General features: G+C 38.1%; 1 protein-coding gene across 3 annotated transcripts in view; it reads left to right on the forward strand.

Annotated features, from left to right (window-relative positions):
• The first annotated feature begins 1962 nt into the window (after positions 1 to 1962).
• The window catches only part of LOC149776243 (protein mono-ADP-ribosyltransferase PARP12-like), a 60904-nt gene continuing 36114 nt past the window's right edge, over positions 1963 to 26752 (forward strand). Inside the window, exon 1 of one of the 3 annotated variants that reach the window (XM_089942282.1) lies at positions 1963 to 2033. The gene's annotated coding sequence lies outside the window, so the exon portion shown is untranslated. Of the gene's footprint in view, positions 2034 to 18457; positions 18568 to 26752 lie in introns of those variants that run through there. The other 2 variants (XM_089942283.1, XM_089942281.1) reach the window with 2 other exon arrangements.

Below are 26752 nucleotides of genomic sequence, written 5' to 3' on the forward strand. Positions count from 1 at the left end.
GCTATGACGATCCACTCGTCTCAGGGATTAACTATTTCCGATACACGAGTTTGGATTGTAGACGATCGTATCGAGTGGTCAAATTTAGTTTATTTAGCGGTATCAAGGGTGAGAAAAATATCTCAATTACAGAGAATTATAATTCCTGAAATCGTTAATAAATTTAACATCATCGATGATGATATAATAAGAAAAAAAATTAATCGGATACAAACAATCTGATAAAAAAAATAAACGCGACTTTGATCTTGATGTTGAATTTATTATTGAGTTAAAACAGCAGCAGAATAATCATTGCGCAAGTTGTAATTGTATAATGCTGTGGAGGTATTCGAGTAATGATTCAAGACAATTTACCGTAGACAGAAAAGATAATAATCGCGGTCATACACGAGAAAATGTGATGTTGACCTGTCTCGAGTGTAATTGTCGTCGGGGTGCTGGCACCCTTGGCGCTAGTTAAGTGATCGCGGTGGTAGCTATGTATCCTCGGGGATTATTTGTAGTTGTTCACGTACAAATCCACGCCGAGGAGCAGCTGAATCTAATCTGTAGATTGCAGGTCTACCTGAGGATCTTGTCACGGTGGATATTTTGTGTGTGGTAACACTCCAAATAGGATCAGTCGCTCTCGCTTTACCACCTTCAAGTTCACCCGGTTCATATAAATATCTAACTGTAACATCATCCAATATTTTTTGTTTTTCAATATCTTTTCGTTGTGTTGGTATGTTTTTTTTTGTAATTGCATTAATGGGTTTCATGTTGGTTGTTCGTGTAATCTCATTATTTAATGCAGCTATCACGCTTGGTAATCTTGCAACCCATTAGCGAGATCTTTTATCTTGAGTAAATTCCTTAGCGTATTGATATCCAAATAACCGCTCAGCAAGTGTTCGATTAAATCGCTCAACAATTGCCTGATGACGATGAATTGCAGTATGCCCTCGTCGTAGTTTGGTATTATGTTGTTTCATCAACGATGATACTAGACCAAGAAATTCCTTACCAGGATCAACCTGTAATAATTGCGGCCATCGTAATGGTCCTTGTTGATAAATTCGTTCAAACGCATCGGATGCTTCAGATGATGTTTTCGCTGATAGCGGTTCTGCATCTTTAAACTTTACTTGCAACATCAACAACGGTTAGCGCGTACTTGTACGTTTTTCTACGTACAGTATCATGTGGTAAAAACAGAATATCAGCTTGATGAACTTCATTAGGAACATTAACATCGAAATACGCGTACTTGAATTTGTTTCGGTGGTGTTAGGTAAATTTGCCATATTGCTTGTTTGGATAGCCACGTTTTAGCAGTAGAATGTTTAACCGCTGCTGCATCAGCAAGTTTACTAATTGCTGCTTTACCTTTCCAGTATCCTTCTGGTGACTAATAAATCGATTCCATTATATACTACCAGACCCAAACGCTACTTTACCTTTCATCGCGGATCTTAATAACCAATTAGTTAATGATTCTCTGATATTTTTATTTTTTTATGGAATCTAGCGCATGAACTAATTTCACATCTGCAATATGTCTGTCTTGTAGATTTTTACTCTTATACGCAACATCATGAACATGACAAGCTTTATCAATAGCGTTTACTGGTTCCTCGCCTGGTTTTGGTTGATCTTGATTATCAAGTCTGATATCGAGTCGAGTACCAGGACCGCAATAATTATATCCTGGTAGATGTTTTTCTCCTGAGTATTTAGCCCATGGAGTACCTGGAAACTTTGACATCAAATTAGCAATATCACCACCGCGCTTATTAGGTAAAAACGAAAGATTCTTTCTACCGCACGCAGAACATTTTCCACCATACGCTATTTTTTTATTTTTTGTTGTAACCGTAGCTAAATCAGTAGTTGCAGTTTTAGATCTACAGCGTAAGCAATATAAATTCATGTTATAAAATATATGGATATAATTCATTTCTCAGCATCTCGGCAGCGAGAGCCGGTTAAACACCATCCTGCGCTACCGAATTCCATCAGAATGATTATCATAGGACCATCTGGATCGGGTAAGACGCAGTTATTATTTAATCTGATAATGAGATGGTTGAAATGGGATAAATTATATTTAGTAGCATCATCCGTTGATGATCAGAAGTGTTATGATGTACTTAAAGATTTCAATGAAAACGCAAGATTACTGGACGAAGATAATGATGTTATTGAGTTTATAACCGATATTGATGAAGCACCGTCTGTTGATGTTTTAGACGGATTTATTAATAATTTAGTTGTGTATGATGATGTGAAGCTAGATAAACAATCAAATCCAGCCAGAATATTTTCTCGTGGTAGACATAAAAATACAGATGTGATCTATGTTACTCAGCGATATACACAAATACCAAAAGTTATCAGAGACAACTGTAATATTTTAGTTGTGTTTAATGGCGTAGACACACATCAAACTTGGTGGAGCGGTAACATGGATATAAACAAATTCAGAAATTTCTTTTCACTAGCGCAAGCTACTCCGCATGGATTTATAACAATAAATTTGCATGATCCTAGAACAAGATATCGTGTGGGTCTTGATAAAATATTTGGATAACAGAGGAGTAGTAAATGGGGCCACCCTAGCGACAAGGGACTTTACCATGCAAAAACGGTCCATGCACTCTGGCGACAATGGGAATTTAACATGGGGCATTTTAACATGGATGGGACTGTAGAGCGTCAAGGGGAATTGAACATGGAAATTGAACATGGGAATGTCACCCGGGGATCAATGGGAATTAAACATTGGTAACGTCATAGGTTTATAGGGTCAAAACCTTTTATAGGGTGAAATGTATTTGTAGGGACAAAGGGTTGATAGGGACAAACATAGACATACAGAAACAAACAAATATACATTCAAACACACAGAAAAGAGGACATAAATATTCTAAAGAAAGACTCACAGATAGAATAGAGACTCGATAAAAAAAAGTCTGTTGTATGGGTTCAAAACATTTATTCAAGTACATATATACATGGGCTCTCTGGCCTGTGCTTTGGTCTAAGCACTATCCATTAAATACATAAACATTTGAACATAAAAGAAACATATTTGCGAGTTGTTTAGTTATTGACTCTAGTAAACTAATGTTTAAAATTAACGTCCACTCCTTTCTAAAATCACTTCATATGCAACGAATTTACATTAAATGTTCGTTTATAAGAAAAAGCTAAAACAAAACAAGTAACAAACAATCAAATAAGGGAAAGTTCGTGTTTGTCTCTCTATCCGTCACACACGTTGTTTAAAATCTGGTCAGCTACCACTTGTGTCTCAGCATAGATGTTTCCCATCTCGTATTCCCTGTCAGTCGTAAATCTGCTGTTACGTCCATCGTGCTAGGTACACTTATCGGTAAGCAGATCAAGAACAGTGATCGCCTTCTTCCCATGGAGGTACAACATATGCCATGTGAATAGTCACTTTTCCATCGGTGATGTCAAATTTTTCTCTCACCGACCACACGTCTTCAATAGCCCTCAAAAGTTTGGAAGAAGTTATTTCTGCAGGTGTGCTAAATCCGAGACATACAGGCGAGTTCAAACTGTCATGATACATAGATAGGCTCAAACGACCTTCATCTTTGACTTGGCAATGACATTTGAGTTCCTCTAACAGTGAGTCAAGTAGATCCGTAATGAAACCTGATACTTCCTCGGCTGGAACATCAGACGCGAAGTCTTTAAATTTCACCGTGTAGGTGTTAAGTTGTCGTTCTAAATTTTCTCGAGGTCGCTGTCTGGGTCATTTGGATGCTAAAATACTCCTTTAGGTCTATTGAATCCTTTCCCTTCTTGAACGCAATTTGCTATGACGGTATGGTGGTGAAAGAAGTCAATGATGTTTGTTCCTTCTCTTTTTTCTTCTGCGTTGAGTTATTCATCTTTCTCGTCGCTTATCCTCGCAATGAAGTGTCGTTCTTGGAAGTCGTCCCTTTTTATACTGGGTGATAACAGCATGTCCATAAGGTAAAGTTTTGTGGTCTGGAAGTTTCACTGGTTACACGTAGTTTGTCATGGCATTAGTACATAACAACTAAGATGTGGTATTGCATTGGTGATGTGATCGTGAGGCATAGAATCACACCCGAGTTTCTCGTTGGACTTCAGTCTTACGCTCTATACTTGCTGTTTGAAAGGATTCATTTTTGTCGATTGGTCTTGGTAGTGACAATGAACTATTGGTCTTGGACGTTGTCCCTATTTATATGCTGACCAATATCGATGTGACCGTACGGCAACGTAAAGTGATTGGGAAGTCTCACTCACTTCTGGTACACGATTTGATAGATTTTTTCCAGGGGTCGACTGACGATGTGGTGAGTGGGTAAACGTACAATCTTGTTCGGTTGGTGAGTGGTCACTTTAAAGTTTCCATCCTCTCCCGATTGCAAGGCTTCTTTCAATACCCCAAAGTTGACCACTCGACTGGTACGATATTTCAGAGTCAGTCCTTTCACTTTGCACTCCGTGTGCACTTCTCCTTGTTTGTCCCGGTATTGGTAGCCGTAATTTTTACGACCGTCACTCGCGAAGCTTAGAAACTTGTCGTCGGGGTGTACGTCTGTCCAGGCTCCTAAACGGTCTCCTTCGATGTTAGGGTGTTGCTGACCCGGTCGCTCGATGTAGATGCAACTGTCCGTGTCAAAGTACAGGACACGATCCCCTAACAGTTCTAAAGCTTCGTACAATTTTAAGCGAGCATGGGCTGTCACATAAGCCGCAATGATGACATTTCCAAATTGGTCGGCTTCTACAAAGTCCAGATCTTCTTCGTAATTGACCAAGATCAAATCCTCACGAACGACGTCCACGTGTTTCATATATTTGGTTTTGTCGTGAATCATCTGGAAGTAGCGGGAAGGTTCTGTCAAATATTCCGTCTTGGGTAAACACGGTCGTTGTGCCATTTTACCCTACAAGCAGTTTAACATCACTTTGGCAAACGATTGCCTGCCTTCGTTTTTCTCGATGTGGTCTAAAGGAATACCTTCTTCTTCATAGCATTTCTCTTTGAATGTCTTTTGGTCTTCGGAAGTGTGACACCAGGAAGGATAGCCGCTGGCTTCTTGTTTCAGTTTCAAAAAGGCATCCACGTAGTCTGCGAAAATGCCTTTCTGAGTGGGGTCACCCTTGTGGTATTGTTGTGTCTTGGGAAAGTGGCAAATTTCGTACACTTCTTACAGTTGGTATCCCATGTCCAGAGCTTTGAACAATTCCACGCTAACCCACGTTCCCGTCAAGGCACGTTCTTCCTGGGTGTGTTGACAAGGCTGATCTTGGTTGCACGTTTCGGCACAAGTGCGGCACAAAGGTAACATCAGTTTGCCTTGGCAATGGTGAGGTAGCACGGGATGGTACAAGTCCGTGGGAGGCAAGACTTTGCACTTGATCAGACCTTCGATTTGTCGATTGTTTTTCAGGTCGATGTGTTACGTCAGCAATTGCGGGTGCCCTGCAGGAAAGTGACAATATTTGCACACGTAAGGATACAGCGAACACACGTTCAAGTATTTGATTTCTTCTCCTTTCTCTTCGTCGGCTTGGTACAGCAAACAGGTGGCATTGGTTCTACCTCCGTACAAACTATTCCTTGGGTTCAGGGGTCCACCCACTGGTAACTTTCTACGATGCGTTTAAATTCGGGATCGATTTTCAAACGGTGATCCTACTCGTGTTCCCACATTTCCACCACTTGGTATCCTTTCTGTTCTAACTTTAGGCGTCGCTGACAAGTGTCCTGGTACAAGTCTTCCATGGTTCGTTGTAAAAACTGATTTTTAGTGCTACGATCAGGGTAACAGACGGGATATCCGTGAGATAAGCAACCGTTAAACTCGTACACGATCTTGGGGTTTTCTAAGTCCCAGCCATCTACCGAATACGTTCCGATGGTCTTTTCACCCCCTCCGTTGCGGGCATGCTGAATCCATTTGTTTTCCTTGTCGCACAAGTAATGTAACCAACGTAGGGCTTTGACCGAGTATTGACGTTTGCAAAGTTGGTCGTTTGAGGGCTGATGACAGCCACGGTGTTTTGAGGCATGAATCGTTGGCGATACACTAAGGAACACGCTTTGGCAATGATGCAAGCTTCTTTCAAAGGATCGACCCCTCTGTGTTCCATGAACAGTTCTCGAAATTTTCCACAGCAACGTTGTAAAATGTCCACGTCGGAACGACAATACTTAAGCATTTCTTCCTGAAAGTCGAAAGGGTCCGAGGCGTGAGCCTGGTACCAAGCGTAGAAAGCTTCTCGTTGTTCGGTACGCATGTTGTCGGGGTCGTAATTGTGAGCCTCAGGTAAATGGGGTAGAACGGCGTGTTGATTGGCTTCCGTATTGAAAAAGTGTGGAAAGTACCCTTTAACCATTTCTGTCATTCCAAACGTTTTAGGCATTCGACTCAAAGGCATGGCCAAGTAATTCATCGAATCTTTAAACAGTACTTGTCCCACTTGCATGAAAATGATTTTGGCTCCGTTCAAAGTCACTTTAGGACGTTCGGTGCCATGTTCCGTATAGTATCTGAGAAGAAACTGTCCATCGTATCCGGAGAAATTGTGAGCCATCACCGTGGCATGACGATGACTATCTCCGTAACGTTCGATGTCCTCTTGGCTCCACGTCTTGTCGATGGGGTCTAAGACCCATCGAACGAAATCGGCTAGCGTGTTCGGTCCCCGAAAGATTTTTTCACGTCCTCCAGGAATCTTGCTGCAGTGAGGGCAATGACTGAAGATAGGTTCTTGAACGCACTTCTCGCACGCTCGATGAGCCACGCAGAAATTAGGAATGTGAATGCCAGTCTCTTGCATGCATTCGAAATCGAAAAAGATGAAATTGCTTTTGTTCTTGTGACCATCCTCTTTCTCTGGTTGGGGTTGGTATTTTTGCATGTAGCACTGGTGTTCCAAGTCCACGATGTGATGACAAATGTGACATTTATTTTTCGTGAACATACGTGTGCCTTGGTATTATTGGTACGTATGCCTTATCCACACGTAGGGCACAATCTCAGGAGCTGACAAGCACATTTCTGCTGTGAACCTTGCGTCTTCAGATGTTGTTGGTAACAGGCAGGGCTGACAAACGTGCGCAGACAAGCAGGACAATGCATTGGTTCTTGCCGTTCGCTCAGACAGGGTTGAGAGGCCAAACATCCTGAGCATTTCGATCCACAATGCTTGTGTTGCTCTCGATTATTATAACCACGGTCACGTTTCTCACAGTAATATCTGTATCCCAGGAATCCGGGGATGGCGGTAATGGTATCGAAATGTTCATCTTGATAATATACATGAATGTATTTTCCGTCCTTAAAGTCTTGGCCTCGAAACAACAGAGGTCCGCGCACTTTTTGAGGGTGCACTTTCAAGATGTATCGTGGAGCTAGGGCATCTTGCAATTTTTGCATCTCAGGAATGCCACAGGGTGTGTCTTTGGACAGTCCGGCTTGTTGTAACAGGAGTTCTGCTTCATTTCGTTGTTTGGCTCGGTCGGATCGTTGAATAGTTTTCCAGGTTCTTTTCCATTCTACCGTGTCGTTCTTGTTGGCATAGGTTCGTCCCACCACGATGGCACGGGCTAAACACATCTGGTCTTGAGGGTTGTTAATTCGGACGAGACTTGTTTTGGTGTTGCGAAGGTCGTCCACCAATAAGACCTTTTTGCGTCCAGTCCCTTGAGGAGGAGAGACGTGGGCCATTTTCAGTGTGGCTTTACCATCGGTGATGTCAAACTGATCATTAGATTGTTGTACGTGTTGAACCTTGTGCATGGCTTTGGAAGGGGTTAGTTCTGCGGGTCTGCTAAACTCGATCCAAACAGGGGATTTCAAGCTGTCGTGATCTATGGATAGTGTCAAGAAATCGTCTTCTTTGGGTTGACATTGTCGCTTTAGTGTGGTGAGCAAAGAATCCCACATCTCGGTGATAAACCCTTCTGCTTTCTCCAATGGTACGTCGGACTTGAAATCTTTAAACTTCACCGTGTAGGTGTAAGTCGTGGTTTTAAATTGTCTAGAGGGTCGCTTTTCCGTCTCTCAAATGTGATAGTACTTTTCAGGGTTAACTGGTGGACTTTGGTTTGTAGTGGGCTCTCTATGTCTGGTCGCAGACGTGGAAGGTGTTGGTTCAGGTTTGCTCATGTCTTCTATTTGAGCGAATACTTCTTTTCGTGTGTGAGGCGATACGTCACTTTGTTGCCTCTTACGTTCTTCTTCTCTCTCACTGAAATCGTGCGATCGTTTCATCTCGATTGCTGATTCAGAAATGATTTAACCAAGTTCATTCTCTCCATATATACCCTCTCTACCTCTTGTTGTCACAATGACTTGGTATATTTCACAAGGGCAAGTGAAAGCCAAGCATATAGGAGCCCAACGACAGCGGTGCGTCTTAAACACCTCATGCATCTTGACGACCCTTCGATTCAAACCCTACCACGAAAGAAAAAAGTTGCAAGAGAAAAAACCCAGACAGTTGGTGTCTTCAAGAGAGCTAGAGACGCCGGCACTGTGTCGCTGGGACACGTACGTACTCCAGAAAACTACGCCACTCGACAACGTTGTCTCCTTCTCTCAGTCACTTCTACTTTGTCGCTGAATACATTCTACCAACCCTGTTTTAACACACGTTTTCTTCATCTGATATTTATAAAAAATATACTAAACGCATTTTTAAAAGAACTACCCTTTTTCGACAGCAGTGACGGCGTCTCCTCCTGCTGTTACCACTGTTGCTGCACAAAGATGGTCTTTCCTTAAGATCAAAATATGAGACAGAGCAAGTAAGTTGTGAAGTTGAGCAGAGGTGTCTAAACAACAACTGTCAAGCCCCTATGTTCCATTTCTGTTTGTGATAATAACTTGTGATACTTCACATTTTCTAAAGTGGAAATCTTTACAAACCGTACAAAAGTTATATGACTTTGGCTTCTGACAGTTGTACAGTCTTCACTTTATAAGTGTCACGAGAAAATTGTGTATCCAAGTTTAACCATATTCCAAAACACGCACACACTTGCAACATGACCAGAATCTGTACTTCTTTATTTGTGGATATCCAACAGACCCGTCCAAGCATATATAGCTGGTTAAGAACTGTAGGAATATCACCTCATTTTTTTCAGAAATATCAAAGCTTTTATGTGTATCTTCCCTGTTCCACCCTTTATTAGTTCTTAGGTATATTCCCTAAAGACACAAACAATTTGGAACAAAATTAAATTTTGAGTTAAGGTTTCTCTCTGTTTATACATTTTTTTCAAGTTGTTGGTACTTGGCATATGACATCCAAATACTTTCTCAAACTGAGAGGCATTTCTACACATGTCATTGCCTTTGTTAAATTCGGTTTTGTTGGTTAGTCATCGTTAATCTTTAATTCTATTTTTATGATGTATTTCTTTTTTGCTAGAAGATTTAATTTATTTATGTTGTTTAGTCTGTTGCTGCAAAAGAAAATACATGTATCTATAGCAAAGTGTTTAAGTTTGTTCAGTTTTTTTATTTCAAGCTCTACAAAAGGTACCAAGTTTGTCTTGCAAGGGGATTGAAACTTTAAGTTACGCGGATGTGAAGGAAAACATACCTTTGTTACTACAATTTGCTGTCTTTGTGTTCGTTCTAATCATGCTTGCCTTATATCTTTTTGTTTTAGGATCATATTTCTTCTGATGTAAATACATACATCAATGGACAGACAGCTTGGGTTATCATCCTTGAGGTTCACTGTACTTTTAGTTTCTTTATACAAACCCCAAAATCACTAGCTTGAAGGGGAAAAAAATAACAAAAAAACTGACACCTGGTACTGTAACACATCTGTCTCTGTTGATGTGAGTGTGCTTGACAAAATGTTTGAGTAAGATTAAAAATGTTTGTCAGTTTCAAAACTCGAACCAGTACTGTGGTCGTTTAATATTTTGATGTGGCAAGAAGAAATGGTACAATATGCAACAAAGGGATTGTACATTTACACTCCAATCTGTCTGCACTGCAATGGTAACAACGCTCTTGCGTTGACATTATTTTGCCACACTACCTAAGAAAAAACAATTCATCACTCATCATAAACGATTTCATTGGCTATACATATTTTCTTTCCGCTTTCGCTTCGAATTGACTTCAGTACCTTTTCGCACAGTGACAAGATCGGACGTGTTTTTTGTTTGTTTTTTTTTATTCTGCGGCTGGTCGCTACACCACTTGCTCTGAATTTACATCCAAACATTGTGTTACGCATTGTAAGTGACTTCATTGGCCAACCGATATTTTACACTTCTGTCTCTATTCATGCGAGTGTGCTTGTCAAAATGTTTGAGTAAGATTAAAAATGTTTGTCAGTTTCAAAACGCGAACCAGTACTGTGGCCGTTTAATATTTGATCTGGCAAGAAGAAATGGTACAATACGCAACAAAGGGTTTGTACGTTTACACTCTCCAATCTGTCCGCACTGCAATGGTAACAACGCTCTTGCGTTGGCATTATTTTGCCACACTACCTAAGAAAAAAACAATGCATCACTCATCATAAACGATTTCATTGGCTATACTTATTTTCTTACCGCTTTCGCTTCGAATTGACTTCAGTACCGTTTCGCACAGTGACAAGATCGGATGTGTTGTTTTTTTTTTATTCTGCGGCTGGTCGCTACTCTACTTGCCCTGAATTTACAACCAAACAATGTGTTGCACATTGTAAGTGACTTCATTGGTCAGTCGATATTTTCCACCGCCTTAGCTTCAAATTGGTTTCACTTGTTATTCGCACCGCGAGATGATCAGACGCGTTTTTCTGTACCTGACCATTAGTCACTTCACAAACAATAAAACTAACTCACAAATGATCACGCCATGGGCGACTCATGGAAATTATGTTAGTCATGTTACGAAATATATCACGACTTGTTTGGATGTACTTTTCTGTGATCACTGTTTAATCACATGCGTCTTCAGTTCACTCTTGTCATATTTATTAAAGGGTGTATTTTTTCTATGGATGTGATTGTTATGTTCTATATGTTCTTTTATGTTTTCAGTGATTTTACTTCATATCTGTATTTTAATTTAGATGTATAGACTATGTAGTCTGAAATAAAGAATTCTTATCTTATCTTATGTAAGTGGAATGAGTGTTTCTTTGAAACTTTCATAAGGAAAATATACCGTAAGAAACAAACGTACGTGTCGTGATATTTTTAAAGTAGGAATACATGCTCTCTCTCTCTCTCTCTGTGGTTTTGATTTATACCCTAATGAAATATGTTCCCGTTTGAAGATACCTCTCCAAAATTGTGATAAGTGGTCACCATAATTACGCGAACTGTTCCGTTTGTCATCTTATTTTTTTCAAAAGTTTACACTCTAAAAAATTGTAGAACGATTTTTTTTCTTCCATCAGTAAATCTTTGGATAAAATAAAAGCTTGAGTTTGCACAATTCTGGTATCTTAACTTTATCCTATTTTGGAACTGCAATATGTCACGGAATTTTTCTTCTTCTAACATTAGATTTACAGTTTTTCAGAAAAAAAGACAATCACACGGCTTTTTCAAGAATGAAGCAAGTGACATTGCACTGTATAACCCTGCCTATGGTTAACTCTGAATTCTAAAGCCAAAACATGGATTCAGGAAAAAATTGTAACAATATTCGTCCTAGTCCTCAGGACGAACATTGTTACAGTTTTTTCCTGAACCCATCACTAAACATCTTAAGTGTGTTTTTCGACTCAAATTTTGAGATTTTCCTCAATATTTGAGATTTTTCTCAAATCCGGTTTCACAAAGAACAAATGAGAAAAATCTAAACTCAAAGTTGAGAACTGTCCTCATTTATCTGAGGTTATGGTTATGCTCCCTCAAGTGGAGACGCTCAAATATGGCGCTTGAACGATGTTATTGTCGACTTAGTGAGACAGGCAAAGAAGTTCATACAATTTCCCAGACAAGAGGCAGCATCAGTTGTCAAGCAGGGGTTTTACAGGATTTCTGGTAAGGTATTTTCCATTTATTTTATTTTACTCAAAGTATTTTCCAAAAAAAAAAAATTTGTGTTGATTATTAGCAGCATCCGCTCCTTTTACGTCATATGGCCATGACCCCTAGTAAAAACAGCTGATGATGTCGGATAATGCAGTGCCGTCAAACATGCGGCCAGCGGGATGATTTAAATGGCCCGCCAGAGCTCTGACAGCTATATAGTCGTTGATTTTTAGTTTTCTGCTGCAGCTTTCGGCTTCAAGAAAGAAAAAAAAGTGACTAATGGTATAAAATAGGTTGGACATTACTGTGATAGAGTTTGCACAGAAAGAAACATGCCGTATTTTTTATTCATTGTTATAACTACGAAGCCTGCAATATGTGTTATTCGGTTACAAAGTAAACGAGTTGACTGAAGGTAGGACTGTGCGATTTAAAAATAAATTATGTTAATAAGTTTATATGGGCTTGACGGAATTGTTGTTAATATTATTATTAGTAATTAAATTAATTGTTTAAAAAATGTCAACATAGGATCCGGATAATGAAAAATTCCTAGCACTTGCGCCAGAATAGAAACACGACATGTATACACATATACAGACGACACATTGTCCATTTATATATATATATATATATATATATATATATATATATATATATATATATATATCTGTGTGTGTGTTTAAATAATTGTTAGTACAAAATGTATGCAATTTTTGAGATTATGAAACATGGTGGAATAAATCACATTTGTTGCTTGAAACTACATTAATATGTATCTTTAATACACCACATTTTATTCCATGCAGACATTTGGGACAAATAACAAAGACAAATTAAAGATAAATAAGTATAGTTTACTTCAAAAATTGAGTAATATAATGTAAGGCATTCATTAATGATGTATCATAACACAATTTCATTTGCTAAAGGATATCTTATAGATTTTGATTAACTATACCAGTGAAGAGAATATAGTAGATAATCATAGATGTTCATAGAAGTGAACAGGCATGATTATATGTATACTAAAATGTCAAAATCAAGATGAAATTGGTCACTTTAGCAACAGGAATTCAAATTCACATATACAATGTTCATGAAAAGGAAGGCTAATTATCAATAAACATGGGGTAAAGAATTTAGTATTTAATGCTTTCAATATGATTTAATCTATTATATTATTTGAGTTAGCTATCATTATGCCACACTTTACCCATTTCTGAACTTGTAATTTTTATTTTTGAGCATATACTGGATGTCCATAATATCAAATACTTTAAAAATAAATTATTGATTTTAATTACAGGATTTCCAAATGTTATAGGGGCAATAGATGGCACATTAATCAGGATTCAGGCCCCAAGTTCGAATGAACAGGATTATGTAAACAGAAAAGGATTTCATTCACTTAATGTACAGGTAATTAATAAAGGAGGAACATATAGTGTGAGAGACACTTTGCCCCAAAATTTACAAATATTATAATTGAAACTGCAATTGTCAATATATTGAACTAATAGGGGAAATTGAGAAATACACATAAAACATGGAAAGATAAATCTATATACTGTAATAAAGTTTGTGTTATCATCCAAAACACATTATTTATTGGATTACAGGTACATTAAAAATGTAATATTTGTTATTATGTACATGTCAAATTTGTGAATTTAAAGTGTAAATAAAGGACAATTACAATAGATATTGATATAACCTTGTATGTGCAATTTTAAACTTAATATATTACTTTTCAGATGACCTGTAACTATAGATTCCAAATAACAAACTGTGTAGCAAAGTGGCCAGGCTCTGTTCATGACTCAAGGATGTTCCGGGAAAGTAAACTATGTACTGCATTTGAAAATGGTAATCAATGTGCATATATATATATATATATATATATATATATATATATATATATATATATATATAATTATTTGTGCACAAAAATCATTTCATAATATTGTTTTATTTTTAAGTAATTTTTTACCAAATTACTGGTGGTTATGATGTAGGTATAAGTTCAAAAGCACAGTTCATCAAACAAAAGTAATATTTCTTTATGTCATGTTGAATCTAGCCTTATATATGGATATGTATCTCCTGGACATAGAATATATCTTGATGATTTTGGATTATATGAATCATTGATCATAGGTATTGTGGTTGAATAATATGCAATCTTACTGAGAAGATGTCATTCAAAATTACAATAATTTATCCTATCAAGAGCAAACAAAAATTATTTTTACCTATAATACATGTTACTAAGATGATATATTTTAAAATATGATGATAATTTTAAGTGATAAATTTAATTGTGCTAATATATCCCTTTTAATATCCAATATTACAATTTAATTTTCATTTATGTAACCGATACCATATATCTGATATATAATTACTAATATTTTCAGGTAAATATGATGGATTTCTACTTGGTGACTCTGGCTATCCTTGTCAGAACTTCTTTATGACACCATACATTGCAGCTACCACAACTGCACAGAAGAAGTACAATGATGCCTTATGTAGAGCCTGAGTCATTATAGAACAAACATTTGGCATCCTAAAGAGGTGTTTCCCATGTTTGCATAAATGGAATGAGAGTTTCTGCTGATAAAGCTACCTTATACACATTGACCTGTGTTGTTCTTCATAACATAGGCATATACAAGGGGGCATCATTCCAGCTGATGATTTAATTGCAGATAATGAAGAAATTTTAAATATTTATGAACCAGGGGATGGAAATGCTTTGCGTGATTATATATGCAGGACATATTTTTCATGAAATATTTTATTTTAATTCATTATCTAATTAAACTCTTGTATTATATGTTTATTATTATATAATTTAATATAAATGAAGACAATTCAGTATAAATATATGCAAAAAGCAAAAAATACATTATCACATTTATAACACAGATGCACTGAAGACAATTATTAGATTATTTATTGTTCAAAGAAACACATCTGAGTTGCTTGTTGAAGGAGAATTTCCTTTTTTAATATAAGAATTTCATTTTTAAGGCTTAAATTTGCATCCAATTTTATAAACATTTCTTTCTCCTTCTGTAATTTAGTAATTTCCAAATCTAGTTTTATAATCTCTTTTTCTAGTTTTATGGTCTCCAATTCAATTTTTTTGTTCTCCAGTTTTAAGTTCTCCTCGTCAGCATTGGCATATTTATATGTTGTTTTAAATCTTTTGTTTCCTTGACGTATGAAACGTTGACTGTTTGAAGGTACTGATATGATGGACACTGAATCTGGAAAGAAAATAATGTTGATGTGAATGAATGGAAACATATGAATAGGTTTTTTTTAAAAATATATTAATATCTGTGTGTTTATTGGTTAATCAATATAGGATATAACAATCAGGGCATATTATTTACCCACTACCACTGCATTAAATAAGGTAGTTGAAATATGGTGGTAAATTTATGTAATATTCTAATATAATACTTCTTGAAAAAAACATAATATTTCCCATTTATTACCGTGATTGTGCAATTAGTGTAATTGTAATGTCCATATGTTTCATAATTATATACCAACAGTCATTGAAATAATGAAAATCTGCTTCATACTTATTATAATAATATTTAAAACTATACTATTATAGTATAACTGATATTGAATATTGTGGATGAATATCTTTTAGTGTCCTTGAGCTTTGCTAAGGGTGTGTGGTTTGGAAGCAAACCTATTTTGCAAAAACCTTAATTTTATAACATATTGGATTTGGTAATATTTTGAAACATTTGCTAAATATTTTCGGTAGTATAGTATCAGTTTTGAGTTTTTAATCATTGGTAAAACAGTAAACATTTATTACTTTTACCTGATGATAATGATTGATTGCTTGGTCCTGGCAATGGTTCAGATGTTCCCTGCATGCCAGAACATTTAATTTTTCCCACCTCCTCCTCAAGATTTTCCACTGAAAGAAAAAGATGGATAAAAATGTGTTTAAAATCCATATTCTTTTGAAAAAATGACTATGATATGAAACTATGAATTTTTATTATATGTCATAATCTATGCATTATATTTACAATTGCTATACATGATTTAATTATTTTGTAAATGAACAAATACTATAATTAATTAAAATAATTTGATGACATATTATGATCATTACAATTGTATTTCACAATATGATGATACTACGATAAATATAATTCTTATGTTTGAAAAGTAGTATTCACATTTTCTATGTAAATCTCATCACTTGTTAATAATTGTATAAACATATGTAGCATGTACCAAAATATTGATGATGTTATCATTGACTGTTAATTAATCAAATAAATTTGTTAACTTTTCTCACCAGTGGAACAATTATCAGAATATAAATGGAAATTGTAATATCTTATAGTAATTATGATACAATTACTATTTATATGGATGTGCACTTAACATATAGTTTACCTTCCGTATCTAGGCATGCATACAGATCACACATTTGTGGCCTTCCACCTAATTGCTCCAAAAGAAGGTGTTGGCTAAGTGGTGGATCACTAGGTTTTGGCCCTCCTCCAGTTTGTGGCATTTTAATTCCATCTAGCCTCTCTTTGGCTAAAAATTATATAATGAATAAGTTTGTTGAAACTACAGACTATCTAACCAACACAATATTTCAGGACTGGAAAAATTTAATGATAAAATTCAATTTTAAGTTATTATTTTTACAAAGATACTGTAATACTTGTGTGAACCAACGCTCGTTAATGCAGAAGTGATACACTATTTATACTGTAGGTAAAGTAGATGGGTCATTTTTTAAATATGTTTTGGAGGGTGAATTATAGTAATTGGTGAGAACAAAATATTAATTTTTTGCAGAATCATTGTAACATGCATATACCCAATACAACCCCTAAGTAGTTAAATAAAAATTAATTACTTAAATTGTATGCACCATTAAAGTCCATAACATTAGATGTGTAATAAATATGTTCTGGTTCAATAAATTCATTCCATAATATTGGTTTTGCTGTTAATCTTTTATGTTCAATTATCTCTTTGCTTTATGTTATCATACTGCTTTCTGCACTGAAGTACAGTTCTTGGCTCGGAGGAAATGCTAAAAGAGGGAACAAAATTTATTAGGATATTGACCTTAAGATGAATCTTGATTGATTATTTAAAGTACTTATAAATGTTACAATAACTATGATTATATTTCCATTAATGGTCAAATTTATAATCATGAATAATAATCAATAGCAAATTTTTAAATTAAACATTCTAGACAATTTTACTTTATGCTTCAAGTAATACAGTAACATCACTCTTGAAAGACCATTCCTTCTACCAATGAAATAAGATCACTCAAGACAGGTGTTATCTCTTAATAGGCTATTACTTACTATATAATTATCTTTTCATCAAGAATATGCTTTTCCATGACAGGCGGTCTCACATAGCAATGGTCATAATATACAGGTTTTACTGTATTAATATTGGCAACTCTTGTACAGATAAAATAACATTTTAAAAGATATGATCTATTGTTAATTGAATAATATGGTATAGTAACATCCTACAATATGGCTGGTCAATTGGTATTGATTTATTCAAGGCTTGATGTAATTTTCTGCATATTGTCAACTATTGTATGCTTATCATATGTACACTGGAGGGCCATGAGTTACTAATTTAGCATTACTAATTTTAATTATTGTAAATGTTGGAATTGCTAATGAGTATGCTAAGTTAAAAATGCACAGATGAATTGCACTATTTCAAAACAAGGCAATACCCATGTGCTCACATACAATCTGTATATCCTTAAAATCAATATTACATGTACTTTTCATTATAACACCTTGTTTTTTTAAAATTTAAGTCGATGATATGTGTCCCTATCAAGGACAAATACCAAAAAAGATGAATACGGCGATACCGTAGAACCCGCGATATCACAGGAAACAATTACACTGTTAATTTTAGTAATTGACTTACGTAACTGATACCCATTTTCGAGTCAACACATACATATGGTAATATCATAATTTATTAAATTATAGTAAGTTTCAATAAGTGATAAATTATACTGAGTTTTTAAAATGTTGGAATAATCCTTACGCATTAACAGCCTCTGCAACTTCAACCCAGGCCCTTTCCTTGTCATAGTGTGTAACTCCACCCACCCCACCACAACCTTTTAGTTTTCCAAAAAGAACCTTTTCTCTTTCTAAAACATTCTGAACAAGTAAAAAAAAATTCCTTTTCGTTCCAATTCCCTGATCTTTTGATATTTTCTTTGTGCTCCATAACTGACATCTACTTAGAAAAAGAAAACTCAAAGCAGACGACAATAATACTTACAGTTAGCGGGAGTTCGCACGCTAATCCATGGTGATGATGATATGCTTCACTTCCAAGGTAGAGAGTCTTCCGGTGTGGTCGCTTAAGACTGTAATAATCGATCTCAGACTTTGTCCTTAGTAGAGGATCCTCAAGTGTTGATAAGAGGAAGCATATTGAAACGGTACCTGAGAAAAATCTCAGCTCGGCAAAAACTCAACGGATCTGAGGTATAGAATTTCCTCAAACTTAAGATGTTTAGTGAAACCGGGGTCAGATGATAAGCATACAAAACAGTGTCATCGACGTCCATTGGGTTACCTCTGTCCCTTATAATTCTTCTTTCTAATCGAATCCTTTGATGACGTCGACGATAACATCATTCAAGCGCCATATCTGAGCATTTGAGCGTCTCCACTTGAGGGAGCATAACCATAACCTCAGATAAATGAGGACAGTTCTCAACTCTGAGTTTAGATTTTTCTCATTTGTTCTTTGTGAAACAGGATTTGAGAAAAATCTCAAATATTGAGGAAAATCTCAAAATTTGAGTCGAAAACACACTTAAGATGTTTAGTGATACCGGGCCATCGAAAGTCTCAGCGTGAATTTACATTGAAGGAATAAGCTCTTTAAACTGAGATAACTCTAAATCAAACTTCCTTCCTCTTTTTTTAATAGGTGAACGAGATTTACATCAGATTAGAAAGTAAGACAAATACAATCTCAACGTTCAAAAAAATTGTATTTTTAGTTTTAAACAGGTGCGGAGAATAGTGTGGATTTAATTTATTCAGTATTTGAGCTAGAAAATACTGTTTCGAAATACTTCTTCTGTCAGCCCCACGAATAAAACAGGCAACATGTACTGTGCCTATATGATAGCAGAACAGTGACTAAATCTGTAATCGCTTAATATGGTTAGTAGAGATTTGTTAAGTTCCCTTTTATTCCTCGAGATTTGCGTCGCTTGCGCACCACTGAGATTAATTGAACGTCCAATTTGCAAACAGCGGTGTACATACTGCTTGGCAAACAATATGTGATGTGATGCATGAGAGTAGTATATGGGGTCACCCTAGCGTCAAGGGGACTTACCATGCAAAAACAGTCGATGCACTCTGGTGTCAAGGGGAATTTAACATGGGAAATTTTAACATGGATGGAACTGTAGAGCGTCAAGGGGAATTGAACATGGAAATTGAACAGGACCAGTACTTTAACGTCAATGGGACTTTAACGTTAAAATATGGGGTTTGCACTTTGTCGTCAATGGAAATTGAACATGGGAATGTCACCTGGATGTCAGTGGGAATTGAACTTTGGGTGACGTCATGAGGTTTATAGGGTCAAAACATTTTATAGGGATTTTAATGTATTTGTAACGACAAAGGGTAGATAAGGACAAACATACAAATGCACATTTAAACACAGAAAAGACGACAGAAATGTTCTAAAACAAACCTCACAGACAGAATAGAGGCTCAAAAAAGAAAAGTCTATTGTATGGGTTCAAAACATTTATTCAAGTATATACATGGGCTCTCTGGCCTGTGCTTTGGTCTAAGCACTATCCATTTAATACATAAGCATTTCTACATCAAACAAACCTATTTACTAGTTATTTAGTTCTTGGCTCTAGTAAACCTGTTTACATTTAATGTTCATTTATAAGAAAAAGCTAACACAAAACAAGTAACATGCAATCAAATAGGACAAAGTTCCTGTTTCTCTCTCTCTCTATTCGTCTCACACGTTGTTAAAAATCTGGTCAGCTAGCACTTGTGTCCCAGCGTAGATATTTCCCATCACTTAATCCGTTTCATTCGTAAATCGGCTGTTATATCCATCGTGCTAGGTACACTTATCAGTAAGCAGATCAAGTGCAGTCATCGTCTTCTTCCCATGGAGGTACACTGTATACCATATGAATGGTTACTTTTCCTTCGTTGATGTCAAATTTTCCTCTCATCGACTGCACGTCTTCAATAGTCCTCAAAAGTTTGGAAGAAGTTTTTTTCTGCAGGTGTGCTAAATCCGAGACATACAGGTGAGTTCAAACTGTCGTGATACACAGATAGGCTCAAACGACCTCGATCTTTGACTTGGCAATGACATTTGAGTTCCTCTAACAGTGAGTCAAGTAGGTCCGTAATGAAACCTGCTACTTCCTTGGCTGAAATGTCAGACGCGAAGTCTCTAAATTTCACCGTGTAGGTGTAAGTTGTCGTTCTAAATTTTCTTGAGGTCGCTGTCTGAGTCATTTGGATGCTAAAATACTCCTGTAGGTCTACTGAATCCTTTCCCTTCTTGGACGCACTTTGCTGTGACGGTATGGTAGTGAAAGAGGTCAGTGATGTTTGTTCCTTCTCTTTTTCCATCTGCGTAGAGTGATTCATCTTTCTCGTTGCTTGTCCTCGCAATGAAGTGTCGTTCTTGGAAGTCGTCCTTTTTATACTGGGTGATATCAGTATGTCCATAAGGTAAAGTTTTGTGGTCTGGAAGTTTCACTGGTTGCACGTAGTTTGTCATGGCGTTAGTACATAAATAAGATGTGTTACTGCATTGGTGATGTGATAGTGAGGCAAAGAATCACACCCGAGTTTCTCGTTGGACTAAGTCTTACACTCTATACTTGCTGTTTGAAGGGATTCATGTTTTCTCGATTGGTCTTAGTAGTGACAATGAACTGTTGGTCTTGGACGTTGTCCTTTTTTATATGCTGACCAATATTGATGTGACCGTACTGCAAAGTAAAGTGGTTGGGAAGTCGCACTCGCTTCTGGTACACGATTTGATAGACTTTTTCCAAGGGTCGACTGACGATGTGGTGAGTGGGTAAACGTACAATCTTGTTCGGCTGGTAGGTGGTCACTTTAAAGTTTGCATCCTCTCCAGACTGCAAGGCTTCTTTCAATACGCCAAAGTTGACCACACGACTGGTACGATAATTCAGAGTCAATCCTTTCACTTTACACTCTGTGTGCACTTCTCCTTGTTGGTCCCGGTATTCGAAGCCGTAATTTTTAGGACCGCCACTCGCGAAACTTAGAATCTTGTCGTCAGGATGTTCATCTGTCCAGGCTCCTAAACGGTCTCCTTCGATGTTAGGGTGTTGCTGACCCGGTCGATCGATGTAGATGCAACTGTCCGTGTCAAAGTACAGGACGCGATCCCCTAACAGTTCTAAAGCTTCGTACAATTCTAAGCGAGCATGAGCTGTCACGTAAGCCGCAATGATGACATTTCCAAATGCGTCGGCTTGTACAAAGTCCAGATCTTCTTCGTAATTGACCAAGATCAAATCCTCGCGAACGACGTCCACGTGTTTGATGAATTTGGTTTTGTCGTGAATCATCTGGAAGTAGCAGGAAGGTTCTGTCAAATATTCCGTCTTGGGTAAACACGGTCGTTGTGCCATTTTTCCCCACAAGCAATTTAACATCACTTTGGCAAACGATCGCCTGCCTTCGTTTTTCTCGATGTGATCTAAAGTGATGCCTTCTTGTTCCCGGTATTTCTCTTTGAATTTTATTTGGTCTTCGGGAGTGTGACACCAGGAAGGATAGCCGCTGGCTTCTTGCTTCAGTTTCAAAAAGGCATCCACGTAGTCTGCGAAAATGCCTTTCTGAGTGGGGTCACCCTTGTGGTATTGTTCTGTCTTGGGAAAGTGGCAAATTTCGTACACTTCTAACAGTTGGTATCCCATGTCCAGAGCACTGAACAATTCCACGCTGACCCAGGTTCCCGTCAAGGCCCGTTCTTCTTGGGTGTGCTGACAAGGCTGATCTTGGTTGCACGTTTCGGCACAAGTACGGCACAATGGAAACATCAGTTTGCCTTGACAATGATGAGGTAAGACGGGATGGTATAGGTTCGTGGGAGGCAAAACTTTGCACTTGATCAAGCCTTCGTATTGTTGAATGTTGACCAGGTCGATGTGTTCCGTCAGCAATCGCGGGTGCCCTGTAGGAAAGTGACAATATTTGCACACGTAAGGATACAGCGAACACACATCCAAGTATTTGATTTCTTCTCCTTTCCCTTCGTCGGCTTGGTACAGCAAACAGGTGGCATTGGTCCTTCCTCCGTACAAACTATCCCTCGGGTTCAGGGGGTCCATCAGCTTGTAACTTTCCACGACACGTTTAAACTCGGGATCGATTTTCAAACGGTGATCGTATTCGTGTTCCCACATTTCCACCACTTGGTAGCCTTGCTGTTCTAACTTCATGCGTCGCTGACAAGTGTCCTGGTACAGGTCTTCCATGGTCCGTTGTAAAAACTGATTTTTAGTGTCACGATCAGGGTAGCAGACGGGACATCCGTGAAATAAGCAACCGTTAAACTCGTACACGATCTTCGGGTTTTTTAAGTCCCAGCCATCGACCGAATACGTTCCGATGGTCTTTTCGGCTCCTCCGTTGCGGGCATGCTGAATCCATTTGCCTTCCTTGTCGCACAAGTAATGTAACCAGCGTAGGGCTTTGACCGAATATTGAGTCTGACATAGTTGGTCGTTTGAGGACTGATGACAGCCACGGTCTTTTGAGGCATGAATCGTTGGCGGTACACTAAGGAACACGCTTTGGCAATGGTGCAAGCTTCTTTCAAAGGATCGACCCCTCCGTGTTCCATGAACAGTTCTCGAAATTTTCCACAGCAACGTTGTAAAATGTCCACGTCGGAACGACAATACTTTAACATTTCTTCCTGAAAGTCGAAGGGGTCAGAGGCATGAGCCTGGTACCAAGCGTAGAAATCTTCTCGTTGTTCGGTACGCATGTTGTCGGGGTCGTAATAGTGAGCCTCAGGCAAATGGGGTAGAACGGCATGTTGATTGGCTTCCGTATTGAAAAAGTGAGGAAAATAACCTTTAGCCATTTCTGTCATTCCAAACGTTTTAGGCATTCGACTCAAAGGCATGGCCAAGTAACTCATCGAATCTTTAAACTGCACTTGTCCCACTTGCATGAAAATGATTTTGGCTCCGTTCAAAGTGACTTTAGGACGTTCGGTACCATGTTCCGTATAGTACCTCAAAAGAAACTGTCCATCGTATCCGGAGAAATTGTGAGCCATCACTGTGGCATGGCGATTACAATCTCGGTAACGTTCGATGTCCTCTTTGCTCCATGTCTTGTCGATGGGGTCTAAGACCCATTTGGCAAAATCGTCTAGCGTCTTAGGTCCTCGAAAGATTTTTTCACGCCCTCCAGGAAATTTGCTGCAGTGAGGGCAATAACTGAAGATAGGTTCTTGAATACACTTCTCGCACGCTCGATGAGCCACGCAGAAATTAGGAATGTGAATGCCAGTCTCTTGCATGCATTCGAAATCGAAAAAGATGAAATTGCTTTTCTTCTTGTGACCATCCTCTTTCTCTGGTTGGGGTTGGTATTTTTGCATGTAGCACTGGTGTTCCAAGTCCACGATATGATGACAAATGTGACATTTTTTTTTTCGTGAACATACGTGTGCCTTGGTATTATTGGTACGTATGCCTTGTCCACACGCGGGGCACAATCTCAGCAGTTGACAAGCGCATTTCTTCTGTGAACCTTGTGTTTTCAAATGTTGTTGGTAACAGGTAGGACTGACAAACGTGCGCTGACAAGCTGGACAATGCACTGGTTCTTGTCCTTCGTCCAGACAGGGTTGAGAGGCCAAACATCCTGAGCATTTCGATCCACAATGTTTGTGTTGTTCTCGATTTTTATGGCCATAGTCACATTTCTCACAATAATAAACATATCCCAGGAATCCAGTGATACTGGTAATGGTATCGAAATGTTCATCGTGATAATAAAGGTGAATGTATTTTCCATCCTTAAAATCTTGGCCTCGAAACAACAGAGGCCCACGCACTTCTTGAGGGTGCACTTTCAAGGTGTAGCGTGGAGCTAGGACATCTTGCAATTTTTGCATTTCAGGAATGCCACAGGGTGTGTCTTTGGACAGGCCAGCTTGTTGCAACAGGAGTTCTGCTTCGTTTCGTTGTTTGGCTCGGTCCGATTGTTGAATAGTTTTCCAGGCTCTTTTCCATTCTGCTGTGTCGTTCTTGTTGGCATAGGTTCGTCCCACCACGATGGCTCGGGCTAAGCACATCTGGTCTTGAGGGTTGTTAATTTGGACGAGACTCTTTTTGGTGCTGCGAAGGTCGTTCACCAATAAGACCTTTTTGCGTCCTGTCCCTTGAGGAAGAGAGACGTGAGTCATTTTCAGTGTGGCTTTACCATCGGTGATGTCAAACTTGTCATTGGATTGTTGCACCTGTTGTATCTTGTCCATGACTTTGGAAGGGGGGAGGGGGTCAGTTCTGCGGGTCTGCTAAACTCGATCCAAACAGGGGATTTCAGGCTGTCGTGTTGTATGGATAGTGTCAAGCGATCGTCTTCTTTGGGTTGACATTGTCGCTTGAGTGTGGTGAGCAAAGAATCCCACATCTCGGTGATGAACCCTTCTGCTTTCTCCAACGGTACGTCGGACTTGAAATCTTTAAACTTCACCGTGTAGGTGTAAACCGTGGTTCTAAATTTTCTAGAGGAGCGCTTTTCCGTCTCTCGAATGTGATAGTACTTTTCAGGGTTGACTGGTGAACTTTGGTTTGGAGTAGACTCTCTCTGTCTGGTCGCAGACGTGGAAGGTGTTGGTTCAGGTTCGCTCATGTCTTCTATTTGAGCGAACACTTCTTTTCGTGTGTGAGGCGATACGTCACTTCGCTGCCTCTTACGTTCTTCTTCTCTCTCACTGAAATCGTGCGATCGTTTCATCTCGATTGCTGATTCAGAAATGATTTAACCAAGTTCATTCTTTCCATATATACCCTCTCTACCTCTCGTTGTGACAATGACTTGGTATATTTCACAAGACAAGTGAAAGCCAAGCATATAGGAACCCAACGACAGCGTTGCGTCTTAAACACCTCATGCATCTTGACGACCCTTCGATTCAAACCCTACCACGAAAGAAAATAGTTGCAAGAAAAATAAAACAGATAGTTGGTGTCTTCAAGAGAGCTAGAGACGGCACTGTGTCGCTGCGACACGTACGTACTCCAGAAAACTACGCTACTCGACAACGTGAGTGTGATTGTCAAAAGGTTTGAATAAGATTAAAAATGTTTGTCAGTTTCAAAACGCGAACCAGTACTGTGGCCGTTTAATATTTGATGTGGCAAGAAGAAATGGTACAATACGCAACAAAGGGTTTGTACGTTTACACTCCAATCTGTCTGTACTGCAATGGTAACAGCGCTCTTGCGTTGGCATTATTTTGCCACACTATCTTTTAAGAAAAAACAATGCATCACTCATCATAAACGATTTCATTGGCTATACTTATTTTCTTACCGCTTTCGCTTCGAATTGACTTCAGTACCTTTTCGCATAGCGACAAGAACGGACGTGTTTTTTTATTCTGCGTCTGGTCGCTACACTACTTGTCCTGAATTTACAACCAAACAATGTGTTACACATTGTAAGTGACTTCATTGGCTAACCGATATTTTACAATTCTGTCTCTATTGATGTGAGTGTGCTTGTCAAAATGTTTGAGTAAGATTAAAAATGTTTGTCAGTTTCAAAACGCGAACCAGTACTGTGGCCGTTTAATATTTGACGTGGCAAGAAGAAATGGTACAATACGCAACAAAGGGTTTGTACGTTTAAACTCCAATCTGTCTGTACTGCAATGGTAACAGCGCTCTTGCGTTGGTATTATTTTGCCACACTACCTTTTTCAAAAAAAAAAAAACCCAATGCATCACTCATCATAAATGATTTCATTGGCTATACTTATTTTCTTACCGCTTTCGCTTCGAATTGACTTCAGTACCTTTTCGCACAGCGGCAAGATCGGAGGTTTTTTTTTTTTTTTTTTTATTCTGCGGCTGGTCGTTACACTACTGTCAACAAGCCCTGAATTTACAACCAAACAATGTGTTACACATTGTAAGTGATTTCATTGGCTAACCGATATTTTACAATTCTGTCTCTATTGATGTGAGTGTGCTTGTCAAAATGTTTGAGTAAGATTAAAAATGTTTGTCAGTTTCAAAACGCGAACCAGTACTGTGGCCGTTTAATATTTGACGTGGCAAGAAGAAATGGTACAATACGCAACAAAGGGTTTGTACGTTTACACTCCAATCTGTCTGCACTGCAATGGTCTGCACTGCAATGGTAACAGCACTCTTGCGTTGGTATTATTTTGCCACACTACCTGTAACAAAAAACCCAATGCATCACTCATTTAAACGATTTCATTGGCTATACTTATTTTCTTACCGGTTTCGCTTCGAATTGACTTCAGTACCTTTTCGCACAGCGACAAGATCGGACGTGTTTTTTATTCTGCGGCTGGTCGCTACTCTACTTGCCCTGAATTTACAACCAAACAATGTGTTACACATTG

The sequence above is a fragment of the Sinohyriopsis cumingii genome, chromosome 18, assembly GCF_028554795.1.
Source record: "Sinohyriopsis cumingii isolate HCF-2022 chromosome 18, ASM2855479v2, whole genome shotgun sequence".
Classification (NCBI taxonomy): domain Eukaryota; kingdom Metazoa; phylum Mollusca; class Bivalvia; order Unionida; family Unionidae; genus Sinohyriopsis; species Sinohyriopsis cumingii.